This window comes from Oncorhynchus keta, chromosome 4 (genome assembly GCF_023373465.1).
Source record: "Oncorhynchus keta strain PuntledgeMale-10-30-2019 chromosome 4, Oket_V2, whole genome shotgun sequence".
NCBI lineage: Eukaryota > Metazoa > Chordata > Actinopteri > Salmoniformes > Salmonidae > Oncorhynchus > Oncorhynchus keta.
In genome coordinates this window covers 68,671,807-68,682,420 of record NC_068424.1, presented here as the reverse complement: position 1 = coordinate 68,682,420, position 10,614 = coordinate 68,671,807, and the positions used below count along the sequence as shown (strand labels likewise).

The 10,614-nt window shown below is 41.3% G+C and overlaps 1 long non-coding RNA gene across 1 annotated transcript; it reads left to right on the top strand.

Annotated features, from left to right (window-relative positions):
- The first annotated feature begins 483 nt into the window (after positions 1–483).
- LOC127927286 (uncharacterized) lies at positions 484–10,235 on the top strand. Its single transcript, XR_008126812.1, has 2 exons — positions 484–676; positions 9,165–10,235. It is a non-coding gene; the product is annotated as an uncharacterized LOC127927286 (long non-coding RNA).
- The last annotated feature ends 379 nt before the right edge of the window (positions 10,236–10,614 follow it).

The following is a 10,614-nucleotide window of genomic DNA, read 5'->3' as shown; positions in this document are numbered from 1 at the left end:
CAGTCTACCTCCTTACCACCCTCACCAACCCCCAGACACACACATTAATCCTTGCTCAGGCCTCAGTTTACAGATACAATGGGGTTTGGAGAATTGGACTTGAGATAATTGTGCTGCTATCCCATTTCGTCTGTAATGGAATCGCTCGGTGGGCCCCAGTCCAGCTTAGAGGAGAATGGTGTCTTTGCTGATAACACAAAAACAAGTCTGCGTGCCCAGCACCATTTGGAGATTGTCTTAACGGTGGTTTTGATTACTTTGTGAGACATCTCTTTCTTTTGCATCCACCCTCCTTTCTCCACTTTTTCACATTCATCTCTTCTTCTCCTTTCATTATAGCAGTGTTTCCCAAACTCAACCCTGGGGCCCTTTTGGTGTACGTTGTGGTTGTTGCTTTAGCACTACACAGCTGATTCAAATAACCACCTCATCATCAAGCTTTGATTGTTTATTTGAATCAGCTGTGTAGTGCTAGGGCAAAAAACTAAACGTATTTGGTGCCATGTTGTGGGGGACTTTGGAAAAGCAGGAGCTGTGAAAATAGTGGCCACAATCACTGTAATTAACACAGGTGTCAATCTGGAAGAACACCTGCTCTATTAACTCCTGGCTGTTGAAGTTGGCAACCTCCTGGCCCTGGGGTCAGCTGCAGCGCAGTGGTCATTCATCATGAATGGTGAGTGGATGCAGATGGCTGGGAAACAACACTGTTACATGTGAAAACGGCAGATGGAAAAATGTATAGCAAAACCTAAACTTTAAACCAACCAAAAAACGACCATATATGTGACCCGATTAAAGAAACTAGGTGTATATTGCAAGTCACGACTTCACAGCAGAGCAGTTTGAATAAAAACGTTTTTTTTTTATCAAAATGCATTTTTGGGCAGAAATGCCTTCTTGAACATGTGAACTTTCATGTGCCTTAACAAACTTGCCATCTGTAAATACGAATAACATTGTTAAATTACGAGCCTTGTTGGTTAAACTACATAAAAAGACGGCAATCTTCCCACTAGCCATGATTGGCTGAGATAATGAGTGGGCTGGATATGCCGAGAGATGAGTTTGTATTAGTCTGCAATATATAAGACTTTTGTCTATTTGAGCTGGTCAGTCTGTGTTGGTAACCCTGTCGAACGCGGCTTTTTTAAAATGTAGTTGCATAAGTGTTTCTCTCTACTTTCTGGAGGATCGAGTTTTGAAATGATTAGAATTAGAGTATGATTGCAGAAGAGGTGGGAAAACACCTGTTTCCGGATTATGTCTTCAAACTAAGGGCATTTGTGGTATGGATCCAGGGAGACGCGTCCATCATATCATGTATAATGATGTATACAGACAGGTAAGATAGTCTAGCTCGCTACATTTTCAGATATGACATGTTTCTAATTTTGACAGTGGTTTCCTTTTAAGCTTAAGTGTACTGTTAGCTAGCGTTAGCAGGCTGGCTCGTTAGCTAGCATGACGTGATGTGTGTGATCTTACATGTTGTTTACCTAGTTAGCTACATGTCTTAAGCTAAAGTGTACAACACCCGTTGAATATGGTCGGTGTCAGTAAACATCAGCACAAAAGCATAATGAAATTGTTGTCAGCAGAGCTGGATCGACTGTTTTCATGTTATCCAGAGGTAAACAAATCATCGGCCAGAGCGTCAAGAGTGCGCTCAGAATGCAAGGAGATGGGTGGGGCTAAAGCTTAAGAGGGTGTGAACAATGCTGAATGGGTGTAGACAAAGAAGAGCTCTCACCAAAATGCTAAAATGCAAAACTTTCCAAGCAGAATTACTTTCCCATTGTTCCTCAAATGCAGTGGATGATATACCATTTTGTAGCTCTGAGTCTCTACTTTTATCCATTGTAAAAAACAGAAATTCAAATGTTTGCTACATAAATCAAATGAAATGTATTTATATAGCCCTTCGTACATCAGCTGATATCTCAAAGTGCTGTACAGAAACCCAGCCTAAAACCCCAAACAGCAAGCAATGCAGGTGTAGAAGCACGGTGGCTAGGAAATACTCCCTAGAAAGGCCAAAACCTAGGAAGAAACCTAGCCTGGTTCCTCTCTATGTGGGGTGGCCAGTCCTCTTCTGGTTGTGCTGGGTGGAGATTATAACAGAACATGGCCAAGATGTTCAAATGTTCATAAATGACAAGCATGGTCAAATAATAATAATCACAGGCAGAACAGTTGAAACTGGAGCAGCAGCACGGCCAGGTGGACTGGGGACAGCAAGGAGTCATCATGTCAGGTAGTCCTGAGGCATGGTCCTAGGGCTCAGGTCCTCCGAGAGAGAGAAAGAGAGAATTAGACAGAGCATACTTAAATTCACACAGGACACCGGATAGGACAGGAGAAGTACTCCAGATATAACAAACTGACCCTAGCCCCCCGACACATAAACTACTGCAGCATAAATACTGGAGGCTGAGACCAGAGGGGTCAGGAGACACTGTGGCCCCATCCGAGGACACCCCGGACAGGGCCATACAGGAAGGATATAACCCCACCCACTTTGCCAAAGCACAGCCCCCACACCACTAGAGGGATATCTTCAACCACCAACTTACAATCCTGAGACAAGGCCGAGTATAGCCCACAAAGATCTCCTCCACGGCACAACCCAAGGGGGGGCGCCAACCCAGACAGGAAGATCACATCAGTGACTCAACCCACTCAAGTGACGCACCCCTCCTAGGGACGGTATGAAAGAGCCCTAGTAAGCCAGTGACTCAGCCCCTGTAATAGGGTTAGAGGCAGAGAATCCCAGTGGAAAGAGGGGAACTGGCCAGGCAGAGACAGCAAGGGCGGTTCGTTGCTCCAGAGCCTTTCCGTTCACCTTCACACTCCTGGGCCAGACTACACTCAATCATATGACCCACTGAAGAGATGAGTCTTCAGTAAAGACTTAAAGGTTGAGATCGAGTTTGCGTCTCTCACATGGGTAGGCAGACCATTCCATTAAAATGGAGCTCTATAGGAGAAAGCCCTGCCTCCAGCTGTTTGCTTAGACATTCTAGGGACAATTAGGAGGCCTGCGTCTTGTGACCCTAGCGTACGTGTAGGTATGTACGGCAGGACCAAATCAGAGAGATGGGTAGGAGCAAGCCCATGTAATGCTTTGTAGGTTAGCAGTAAAACCTTGAAATCAGCCCTTGCCTTGACAGGAAGCCAGGAGGCTAGCACTGGATTAATATGATTAATATGATGAATAGGATTCTAGCAGCCATATTTAGCACTAACTGAAGTTTATTTAGTCTCAGTGCTATGATGGGGTCTAAAACCAGACTGAAGCATTTCATATACATTGTTTGTCTTCAGGAAGGCAGTGAGTTGCTGCGCAACAGCCTTTCTAAAAATTTTGAGAGGAATGGAAGATTCGATATAGGCCGATAGTTTTTTATATTTTCTGGGTCAAGGTTTGGCTTTTTCAAGAGACTTTATTACTCCCACTTTTAGTGAGTTTGGTACACATCCGGTGGATAGAGAGCCGTTTATTATGTTCAACATAGGAGGCAGTAGTTTAGTTGGAATAGGTTCCAGTATGCAGCTTGACGGTTTAGAGGCCATGATTATTTTCATTAGTGTCAAGAGATATAGTACTAAAACACTTGAGCGTCTCTCTTGATCCTAGGTCCTGGCAGAGTTGTGCAGACTCAGGACAACTGAGCTTTGAAGGAATACGCAGATTTAAAGAGGAGGCCGTAATTTGCTTTATAATAATCATGATATTTTCCTCAAAGAAGTTCATGAATGGAAAAATAGGATGATCGAGCAGCAGTAAGGGCTCTTCGATACTGGACGGTACTGTCCTTCCAAGCCAGTTTGAATACTTCCAGTTTGGTGTGGCGCCATTTCCGTTCCAATTTTCTGGAAGCTTGCTTCAGAGCTCAGGTATTTTCTGTGTACCAGGGAGCTAGTTTCTTATGAGAAATGTTTTTAGTTTTTAGGGGTGCAACTGCATCTAGGGTATTGCGCAAGGTTAAATTGAGCTCAGTTAGGTGGTTAACTGATTTTTGTCCTTGGGTAGACAGAGGGAATCTGGAAAGACATCAAGGAATCTTTGTGTTGTCTGAATTTATAGCACAGCTTTTGATGTTCCTTGGTTGGGGTCTGAGCAGATTATTTGTTGCAATTGCAAACGTAATAAAATGGTGGTCCAGGATTATGAGGAAAAACATTAAGATCCACAACATTTATTCCATGGGACAAAACTAGGTCCAGAGTATGACTGTGACAGTGAGTGGGTCCAGAGACATGTTGGACAAAACCCATAAGACAAAATTCATTTGGTGAGTCACGTATAACAAACCGGTTCAGTGCAGTGAACTGTTACACCTCTAGCACAGCTGTCATCAAGGCAAAGGGTGGCTACTTTGAAGAACCTCACAAATAAAATACATTTGGATTTGTTTAACACTTTTTTTGGTTACTACATGATTCCATGCGTGTTTTTTTCATAGTTTTGATGTCTTCACTATTATTCTACAAAGTAGAAAATAGTAAAAAAAATAAAGACAAACCCTTGAATGAGAAGGTGTGTCAACTTGACTGGTATTGTATTTGTTTAATATATTTTCAAATGTATTTGGAAATTATTTAAAAAATAAATGTCGACATGCACTTAGATGAATTTGTAAAATAAATGTTTAATTAAAGTGTATGGCAAATATACAGTGGGGCACAAAAGTATTTAGTCAGCCAGCAATTGTGCAAGTTCTCCCACTTAAAGAGATGAGAGAGGCCTGTAATTTTCATCATAGGTGCATAAGTTCAAACAGGTGCCATTAATACAGGTAATGAGTGGAGGACATAGGAGCCTCTTAAAGAAGAAGTTACAGGTCTGTGAGAGCCAGAAATCTTGCTTGTTTGTAGGTGACCAAATACTCATTTTCCACCATAACTTGCAAATAAATTCATTAAAAATCCTAAAATGTGATTTTCTGGATTTTTCCTCTCTCATTTTGTCTGTCATAGTTGAAGTGTACCTATTATGAAAATTACAGGCCTCTCTCATCTTTTTAAGTAGGAGAACTTGCACAATTGGTGGCTGACTAAATACTTTTTTGCCCCACTGTAAGTAAATTGGCCAAATCATATTGTAATGAAATGGTGACAGTTTTAACAACTTAACATCTACTTTAGTAGTTTAGCTAGCAAAGGAAGCATGTCCAGCCCATTCATTATCTCCAATCATGGCTAGTGGGAAGGTTCCGGTCTTTTTCCGTGTCTAACCAACTGGGCTTGTAATTTAACAATTGTATTACTTTACAGATGGAATACATATTTGTTAGTAAGTCACATGAAAGTTCACCTTTTTCAGAAGGCATTTATGTTTATGTTTACATTCAAATGCCTCTCCTGTGAGGTGGTGACATACGCCTAGTTTCCTGAAACGAGTCACATATATGGATCTGTGCCATTTACTTTAAACTGGACAGTGTTTACAGCATGAGAGGTTGTGAGTAGATGTGCTGCTTTAAGATCAGAGAGAGCTGCATGTAGCCTCATACCCTTTGATAGCTAGTGAGTTATTAGCCCAGTTATAGATCATTTGTAGTAAGCAATAGGGGAATGATCGCTTCCTACAAGAGCACAAAACTTGTACATTTCTAGACATTGAAAAGCGAGTCAGGTAAAAATATATGTTTTGTAGTCTTCAAGGGGCAGTGTTGTATTTTGAGACAGGCTTGAATAAGCTAAGTAGCCAAATAAGCAGAGGGTAGCATCAGTTGTCTGATTCACTGTAATAATGTCATGGGAATAATAATGGATTTTATTTTGTAAAATGTTTTCTTGCATAGATTTTCAGTCACCTCCTGGTCTGAAGGACAAGTGGATAAATGGGTTAATGGCAAGCCCAGACTGTTTAAAAAACAGTTTCATGGAATATAGGCCTACATTGAACAGCACACATTGCCTGCTACTGTAGGCTGAATGATAAAACAACTATTTCCATGTCAAAATGTAATGGGATGCATTTGCTCTATTGTTTCTGATGGTAGGGGGTCTCTGGTAGGCCTACATTATGATAAAATAGCCACAGTAGCTTACTTGGCCACTGTTAAAACTGTAACTTAAAGCGGGTACATCCTCAGTGTTCACAGTAACCTTTCTTTAATTTGACTATTTTCTACATTGTAGAATAATAGTGATGACATCAAAACTATGAAATAACACATATGGAATCATGTAGTGACCAAAAAAGTGTTAAACTCTTCAAATCGCCACCCTTTGCATTGATGATAGCTTTGCACACTCTTGGCATTCTCTCAACCAGGTTAATGAGGTAGTCACTTGGAATGCATTTAAATTAACAGGTGTGCCTTCTTAAAAGTTAATTTGTGGAATTTACTTTCTTCTTAATGCGTTTGCGCCAATCAGTAGTTTTGTGACAAGATAGCCCTATTTGGTAAAATACCAATCCATATTATGACAAGAACAACTCAAATAAGCAAAGAGAAGCAGCAGTCCATCATTACACTTAAGACATAAAGGTCAGTCAAGTTGGAACATTTCAAGAACTTTCAGAGTTTCTTCAAGTGCAGTTTCAAAAATGAACTAAACATGCCTATGGTTGGGTATAACTCTGTAACTAAGCATGTCTATGGTTGGGTATAACTCTGTAACTAAGCATGTCTATGGTTGGGTATAACTCTGTAACGAAACATGTCTATGGTTGGGTGTAACTCTGTAACTAAACATGCCTATGGTTGGGTATAACTCTGTAACGAAACATGTCTATGGTTGGGTGTAACTCTGTAACTAAGCATGTCTATGGTTGGGTGTAACTCTGTAACTAAACATGCCTATGGTTGGGTGTAACTCTGTAACTAAACATGTCTATGGTTGGGTGTAACTCTGTAACTAAACATGCCTATGGTTGGGTGTAACTCTGTAACTAAGCATGTCTATGGTTGGGTGTAACTCTGTAACTAAACATGCCTATGGTTGGGTGTAACTCTGTAACTAAACATGCCTATGGTTGGGTGTAACTCTGTAACTAAGCATGTCTATGGTTGGGTGTAACTCTGTAACTAAGCATGTCTATGGTTGGGTGTAACTCTGTAACTAAGCATGTCTATGGTTGGGTGTAACTCTGTAACTAAACATGCCTATGGTTGGGTGTAACTCTGTAACTAAACATGCCTATGGTTGGGTGTAACTCTGTAACTAAGCATGTCTATGGTTGGGTGTAACTCTGTAACTAAACATGTCTATGGTTGGGTGTAACTCTGTAACTAAACATGTCTATGGTTGGGTGTAACTCTGTAACTAAACATGCCTATGGTTGGGTGTAACTCTGTAACTAAGCATGTCTATGGTTGGGTGTAACTCTGTAACTAAACATGCCTATGGTTGGGTGTAACTCTGTAACTAAACATGCCTATGGTTGGGTGTAACTGTGTAACTAAGCATGTCTATGGTTGGGTGTAACTCTGTAACTAAACATGTCTATGGTTGGGTGTAACTCTGTAACTAAACATGTCTATGGTTGGGTGTAACTCTGTAACTAAACATGCCTATGGTTGGGTGTAACTCTGTAACTAAACATGTCTATGGTTGGGTGTAACTCTGTAACTAAACATGTCTATGGTTGGGTGTAACTCTGTAACTAAACATGTCTATGGTTGGGTGTAGCTCTGTAACTAAACATGCCTATGGTTGGGTGTAACTCTGTAACTAAACATGCCTATGGTTGGGTGTAACTCTGTAACTAAACATGTCTATGGTTGGGTGTAACTCTGTAACTAAACATGTCTATGGTTGGGTGTAACTCTGTAACTAAACATGTCTATGGTTGGGTGTAGCTCTGTAACTAAACATGCCTATGGTTGGGTGTAACTCTGTAACTAAACATGTCTATGGTTGGGTGTAGCTGGTGCTTAATTTGAGCAGGATCCTGCCGGAACAGCAATTGGCACCACTCTGTTTTGGGTTGTTTTGTTCTGGAAACATTTTGACTGGCTCCGGTACCTCTCATAGCATTATATTGAGTTTTCAATTTTTGCAATGTAAAAATTTGAATAAAAGTTATCAAAGTTCATTCGAGTTGCCTCTCCGTTAATTCTCTTGCCCGTCACAAAAAAACAAAACAATGACATAATGTGAAAAATGATATCTTCTGCCCGGGCTTACTATTCTAAGGGTTTATTTGGGCTGGGCCGGCCCGGCTTTATGGTTTGCACAACATTGTAAACTATATTTGAGACCAACGTGTGGCCATGGCTGTGTGAGAAGCGCACCAGTATCTCACATGACTGGAATGAGATTTACTTTCTATGATCCCTCTCTGCTCTGATAGATATGAGTCTGCAACTCTCATCTCTCCAGCATTGCACTTCATAATTGATTTCCTTTTAGAATCATAGCCACGCGAAGCATTCTGAAGGAACTGCAGCACCCCTGATATATTGGAATACATTTGCCAAAGTTATAATTTTACTGCTGTCTGTTCAGAAATAAATTAAATAATTCAGAATAGCCTACTACACCATGAGCAGGCCTATAATTTAGCCACAGAGGATCAATAGCTTCTTTTAAAAAATAGCCTAGCTGTGGATTGTAGCCCAATAACAAGGAATAGCCTACAGTCAGGAATGCACAGTAAATCTATAAGTGAAAAAAACAGCATGCAGACAAAACAGGCCTTTCGCATTATTTCAAATACAATTGTGGGTGTTAAAACTGCAAGCTTCAGTCAGCTGATTCCAGCCATCCCTTCTGGTTAGTTCTAGTCGGGCACTTTAGTCTCCCATTCAGAGGACCCCCACTTTTGTTTGTGTCTTATTGGTTAAGGTCACGCCAAATACTTATCACCACATCTCCTTCAGCCTATCAGTGGCCTTGATTCCCGGGACTTCAGTTTCAGTTAATCTATTAATCCCAGCATGCTGTGTGGTCAGAAACCTACTTTCCCCATCCTGATGAGGCCTTCCACATGTTTTCCTCCTGTGGACTGAATCCCTGTATGCCTGATGTTTCATATGTACAAGTCCAACAGGCTGTTTAGTCTATTGCCATGTGACTAGGCCATATGCCTGCTGTAGTGTATAACCCTTGCTGTTATATATTTACCTGTGCTAGTTTATACAGCCATGTCATTCATATTATAGCAGTGCTATAGCCTAACTTTTCTTTCTCTTCTTTCCTTTCAGAACCACATAGTTCATGTCAGTTCTGACTGGACATGCTTCTCAGTGATCTGAACCATGAGGGATCAGGTGTGTGTGAATGTGGACATCTTTTTCCATTAAACTCCCCTTAACCTGGACATCTGCCTCATCCTTGTTCTGACCGGACATTCTGTTGTGGTTGCTACCGGTCTTAAGCCAGAACCTAAGATTTCTTATTACATTCATGATTCTCTACAACCCTACCCTTATTGTTCATCGGGAAACACAGCTTGTAAAGAAAATGGCTCCTGCTGAGAAGAGAATACTATACTGTAGGCTACCAACATATTTCATCAACTTCCAAATATTGTTTAACAAAAGAGAGGGGCTTTTGGAATGAGCGCATTTACCATCACCAGCATGTGAGCTGTGCGTCATTTGGTGAGCCAGTGAAACTGGAAAGCATTTTTAGGACTATAATTTCCTCATATTGTAACCTACAATATGTGTCTCCGCACACATAGGACTAGGCTATTGATTGATTCAAGACCAGGTCGTTTTTGTCAGTGTCAAAGTAGCCTGCCATTTTGATCATGTGCGGTATTAAAAAAGATTCTGCTAAAGTGTAACGTCTGTTTCCAACTCACACCCTCAAACACGTAGGTCCCCTGAACGCAGCTCATATTACAGCCCACTTTCCAGCTCACTCTCAAACACCTAGATCCCCTGAACGCAGCTCACTCTCCAGATCCCAATCACCTGTTCACACACCTGTATGTCATTATCACACACTATTTAGTTCAGTTCTTTGCACCCCATCACTGTGAGCTATTGTTTGTTTTGTGACAAACGTCTTTCGGAGCGCTGGGTTGCCTGTGATTTACTCCTCCTGTGTATGATAGTTTTAGCCTGCTTGTACTTTAGCCTATTTGATTTCCTGTTATCTACCTATTGCCTGATCTCCCAAACTATGTTACTAGCCTTTGCCCTGCCTGTACTGTTGGCCTTTTGGACCCCCTGTGTATGACCTTCTGCCTGCCCCTGGACCCAGCTACCTGCCTTCTCCTGTGGTCCTTTGCAATAAACACCTGCTGCGCCCTGCGCTTGAAACCAGCTCTCTGTCTCCCCTCGTGTTCATTACACAAAGTCTCCAGTCATGTAAAATTAGGTAGAATTGCATGAAATATGTTTTTAAAAGGCCACATTCTTTCTGAACCCTAGGCTACTAGAAATGTTCTCCATGTCTGCAACTGCCTCTACTCTACTGCTCTATTTTTTAATTTAACCTTTTATTTAACCAGGCAAGTCAGTTAAGAACACATTTTTATTTTCAATGACGGCCTAGGAACAGTGGGTTAACTGCCTGTTCAGGGGCAGAACGACAGATCTGTACCTTGTCAGCTCGGGGGTTTGAACTTGCAACCTTCCGGTTACTAGTCCAACGCTCTAACCACTACGCAAATGCAATGACATGCATGCAATGCTTTATTAT